We start from the raw sequence: 5772 nt of genomic DNA, 5'->3' as shown, positions 1-5772 counted from the left end.
CACTGCCTGTATATAATATAGTCTGCCTACCTCCAGAAGATTAATCATAATTAATCTAAGCTAATCCTGTTGCCCTTTTCCATACAAGAGAATTTTCCAGATTCGCATGGAGCTAAATGTGGCCAAATGACCTGGTCTTAGCCAGTGTAATATATAACAACTACTGGGGGCTTTTAGGAAAGCTTTTGTCAGGGTGGCATTGTAGGGGCTGAAAGTGGTCTTTCCCTTTTCTTCTTTGCTTGAAGTTTCAGTGGGTATCTTGAGACCATAATTTGAAAACACAAAGATGGAAAACTAACAGCTAGCTACACATGATGGAGCAAACAAATAGAAAGTCTAGGCTCCTGATGACATGGCTTAGTGGTTGACCAACCTCAACAACCATCTATCTCTACACTTCTTATTTAGTCGGATTTTTTGCTTCTTGCTTTCCAAGTCATTCTTGACCTACTATCACTGAAATAATGTCAATTTCATCATCTTAGTCACTATTTCTCTGAGGTAAGTGATGAATAAGAAAAGGGAGCTATGTGATCACAAGTCTCCTCACACAAACCTTAGGAAACCTTATTTGTTAAGTTATTAGAACCTGGTGTGTGTGTGTGTGTGTGTGTGTGTGTGTGTGCGCGCGTGCGCGTATAGTTTTGTTTGCTTGTTTTTCCTGTGTTGCCTCTTTGTAAGAAGGTTTGTAATACCAATCAACAATTAGCTGATGGTTACTTTTAACCAAAAATGTGGTGGCGACTGATTTAGATATCGTGTGCTGGCCAAAACTGGGGACCACGATGTCAAATTGTTATTTCTTAAAAAGAAGCTGTGTCAACCATGAAGTCACACTAAGAACAGCTCTTACAGAGTTGCTGGTGGGTGGGCTTCCAAAGGTATTTAAGAAATATGTGATGTGTGCAACACTACCATCTTCAACTTGCATGGGGTGTATCCTCACTGTAAATTTGGAGTATGTGCGGATTGCTACCAAATGAAAAGCAAAAATTGCCAATAGAGTACTACCTACAAGGTTTTCCTCTGCTGGGATGAATGAAGAGTTAGGTCTATGAAGCAAGGAACTTGATGCCTACACAGGTCAGTCTTGGAAAAGTTCTTTATAATGTTGGAGACTTTTCATTTTGTAAGATCAAATGTGGGATAGAGGCAAATTGTCCTTGTTAAAACAGTAAATTCAAGCTCTTTTCAAAGCTAGCCTCAGAAGAAGACATTAAACAGACACCTTTAATGAGAGGAAAAACCTATTCTTAGTGTTATGCTTCTGTAGAATCCCTCAGTCTTGGAAGCAGCAGCTGTGGGCAAGGGTGCAGCCTCCGAGCCAGCCAACAGCATAAAGCTGATCTGTCCAACCAGCACTTTTCTTTTACATTGGCCAGCAGACTCAACAAGAGGGAAGGTCAACACAGAAAACAAAGACAAAATGGACAAAAGAATGCATAAAAAATCCTTGATATCTTTCCTTCTTTGGTAGAAAATAAGACTTCTCTGATTTATGGAAGAACCTCAAGGATTGATACTAAGCATGACATTCTGATAACTCCTCACTACTGGCTGTGTGGTAATTGCTTACTGTGCTTGCAGGACCCCAAAAATAAGAGGAACTGGAATCTTTTCAAGGAGTACGGGAAACAGGGTAGTCAGTAATGGTGTCTGGATGCATCATAAATTGAAGGCTGAATTTTGAAAACTTTACTCCCTCATCAAAGAGTTTGGTAACCAGTAAGTTGATCTAGTTAATTGTAGGACTATCTTAGTCTATTTGGGCTGCTATAATAAAATACCATAGACTGGACAGCTTAAAAAGCAAACATTTATTTGTCACGGTTCTGGAGACTGAAAAGTCCAAGTTGAAGGTATTGAAAGATTTGGTGTCTGGTGAGGGCCACTTCTTGGTTCATAGACAACTGTCTTCTTGCTGTGTCTTCCCAGGATAGAGGCAAGGGAACTTTCTGGGTCTCTTTTATAAGGCCACTGATGTATTCATAAGGACAGAGTCTAATCACCTCCCAATGGCCCCACTTCAAAATATCACATTGGGGGGTTAGATTCAACAAATGAATTTTGGGGGAGACACATTCAATCAATAGCAAGGACAAATGAAATTATCACTGAAGTCACAAAAGGAGACTTTTGAATTGTACTTGAAGGTGTTCCAAATCTCTTGAAAAATGAAAAGGAATTAGTGATTTTGAAACTTAAGGTCTGGTTACCAGGAAGAAATTTTAGAGATATAATGCCTTACAGGTTTGATGATCTGGTGGCCAACATTCCATTGTTTGAGTACACGAGGTGAGATGGTGAACTGCATTTTTTCCTCTAGGCTACCAAACTACTTTGGCCAGATTGGGGTCCCAAGATGTATGGTGCTTGTAGACTAATTATTCTGGAAGATCAAAAATATGGAATATCATCTTTACTGAGACATATCTGTTGCAGCTGGTGTCATGGTCTATGTGGAAATTTCAAAAGGACAGTGACTGAGAAGTCCTTAAAACTTTCCAAGATAGAAAATTTCATGAACTCATAAAAAAGCAATTTATTGAAGGAAAGGAGAAGCCAAGAACCTTCTGGTACATACATACCACTAAAGACACAGAGAAGTTATTAGCATTTCTTTAAAAGTTATCAGAAAAGCAAGTTCAGGAAAACCCAGCAACCACGATCTTACTAATCAGATCTGGTGTTTAGACCTATCACTAAGAAAACGTCTTCATCAAGAGTATGAAGTTGAAGGCTGGGTAATTGTAAGTTTCTCAGAGATGTGGTAATTATCCCAACAGGGACTCCATATGAGGTTCATAACTTATTTAGCTGTATCAAGTGGTTGATGATTTTGTTTCTCAGAGCATGTTAAACAATGTTTCTGGCTTACTAAGGAATTCTGTTATCTGTCACAGACTCATACCAATCATGAAGATAAATTATAGGTGAAGGATGTTATCTACCATGCAGTGAAAGATGCAGTAGCTATACTAAAAGCCAGCAAATCCATTTTCAACAAACCCTAAAGGCCCCAGGGATGCTGTAACCCTGGCACAATGGAAATGATTTATTGGTAGCTGTCAAAACTTTTCAGGAAGGATTCCTGGGGATGTTAAGAATCAAGTTACTTCATTTTTAAAAACTGTGCCTGACTTTTGAGGGTACACTGATAATGTATATCTGTAGTGTTTGCAGATGCTAAATGTGTATATGTAGTGAATATTTACAGAGCATGCATCCTTAAACTGTGACTTCTTACCTAGTATACAAGTGCAAAGCTTTTACCAAGCTGCAAAAGCAAAACCCCTTACCAGCTTTGGATCAATACCTGTGGTTATGCCATAGCTACTTATTTGGATAGTTTAGACGAAATGCATTTATAACTATTAGGAATCACTTTGCACAGTTTATTTGGGTTGAATTTTTTTCATGTTTGTCTAAGTAACCCTCCTCTGCATTTTAAGATTCAAAAGAGCAATGGAGGAAATCAACAGCTAATGATGGAGTTTTTATTATATTGCATAAGATTGACATTATATAGTAGAAATCAATCAACTGGGAGGTAATAATCTTTTTTTTTTTTAGTAGCCAACACTTTTTTTAAAATGTTTATTTTTGAGGGAAAGAGAGAGAGAGCATGCATGAGCAGGAAGGAGAGGGGCAGAGAGAGAGGGAGACAGAATCCTCAACAGGCTCTAGGCTCTGAGCTGTCAGCACAGAGCCCAATGCAGGGCTCAAACCCACGAATTGTGAGATCATGACCTGAGCGAAAGTTGGATGCTTAACTGACTGAGCCATCCAGGCACCCCAATAATCTTTTTTAAATAAAATTTTTTACTTAAATGAAGCTTTGCTGACTTTAAGTGTTAAGTGTTTTGCACTATTCATACAATAAAGTTTGCAAAATATCTTTGCTAAAAGTAATGTAGCATCAAACCATGTAAGGTAAAAACTAATATATTTGCAAAGAGAAATAAATTAATTCATTATCATGATTGGAGACTTCAATACCCCTCTGTCAGAATGGACAGATTCAGCAGGCAAAAATTAGTAAAGACATAGTTGAACTCAGCATTATCAATCAACTGAATATAATCAACATCTACTGACCACTTTATCCAAAATAGCAAAATACATATTCTTCTTAGGCTCACATGGAACATTCACCAAGGTAGACCACATTCTGGATATAAAACACGCCTTAACAAGCTTAAAAGAATAGAAATCAAACAATACCTTCTCTTAGACCACAATGGAGTTAACTAGAAACCAAGAACAGAAAAATATTAGGAAAATCTTCAAACATGTGGAAATTAAACAACATACTCTTAAATAACACACTGGTCAAAGAAGATATCTCAGGAGAAATTTAAAATTACTTTAAACTACATGAAAATGAAAATGCAATTTATCAAAATACGTGGATGCAGTGAAAACAGCACTTAAAGTGGATTAATATATATACAGCATTAATATATATATTAGAAAAGAAGAAATTTCTACAATCAGTATTCTAAATTTCCACCTTAAACTAGAAAAAGAAGAGCAAATTAAATCCAAAGTAAAAAGAAGAAAAGAAATAATAAGAATTAGAGCAGAAGTCAATGAATGGAAAGCAGGAAATCAATAGAGAAAATTAATGAAACCAAAAGCTATTTCTTTGGAATGATAAATGAAATTAATAAGCCTCTAGTCAGGCTAATAAAAAAGGACACAAATAACTGATATTAAAAATGAAAGAGAGGAAATCATTATAGATTCCTTAGACATTAAGAGATAATCAAGAAATAGTATGGACAACTCTATGCCTACAAGTTTGATAACTTAGATTAAATGGATCAATTCCTTTAAAGGCATCATCTGCTAAAACTCACACAAAAAGAAATAAATGAAGCAAATAGGCCTATATTAATTAAAGAAATGAAATCAGTAGTTAATAGACTTCCAAAACAGAAAGCACCAAGTACATTTGTGTATTCTACCAAACATTTAGGGAAGAAACTATACCAACTCTCTACAATTTTTTTCAGAGGAGAGAAGCAAAGGGAACACTTCATAACTCATTCTATGAGGCCAGCATTACTCTAACACTGAAACAAATAAATTGCAAGAAAATAAAACTACAGGTGAATATCTCTTATGAACATCGAGGTAAAAATCTGCAACACAATATTAGCAAATCAAATCCAGTGATGTATAAAAAGAATTATACACCATCACCAAGTGAGATTTGTCTCAGGTATGCAAGGTGGTTTCAACATTTGAAAATCAATTGATGGAGAGCCAAAGCATAAGCGACTCTTAAAAACTGAGAACTGAGGGTTGATGGGGGGGTGGGAGGGAGGGAAGTGTAGGTGATGGGCATTGAAGAGGGCATCTTTTAGGATGAGCACTGGGTGTTGTATGGAAACCAATTTGACAATAAATTTCATATATTAAAAAAGAAAATCAATTGATGTAATCCATCACATCAATAGGTTAAAAAAGAACAATCTAATGATTGTATTAATAGATACAGAAAAAGCATGTGACAAAATCTAACACTAATTAATGATATAAACTCAGTAAATTAGGACTAGGGAAACCTTCCTCAACTTGATAAAGAATACTAAAAAAAAAAAAATAAAACCCAAAAACCCAAAACTAACAACAACAACAACAACAACAAAACCCAACAGCTAACATCATGCTTAATGGTGAGAAACTTGAAACTTTCCCACTAAGATCAGGTGCAAGGCAAGGATGAGGATGTTCCCTTAAACCATTCCTTTTCAACACTGTACT

The 5772-nt window shown here is 36.2% G+C and overlaps 1 pseudogene; it reads left to right on the top strand.

Moving 5' to 3' along the window:
* Positions 1-716: 716 nt before the first annotated feature.
* On the top strand, positions 717-3572 carry LOC101100825 (annotated as a pseudogene).
* The last annotated feature ends 2200 nt before the right edge of the window (positions 3573-5772 follow it).

The sequence above is a fragment of the Felis catus genome, chromosome C1, assembly GCF_018350175.1.
Source record: "Felis catus isolate Fca126 chromosome C1, F.catus_Fca126_mat1.0, whole genome shotgun sequence".
Classification (NCBI taxonomy): domain Eukaryota; kingdom Metazoa; phylum Chordata; class Mammalia; order Carnivora; family Felidae; genus Felis; species Felis catus.
The sequence above is the reverse complement of the archived record's forward strand: the minus strand, read 5'-3'. Positions and strand labels throughout refer to the sequence as shown.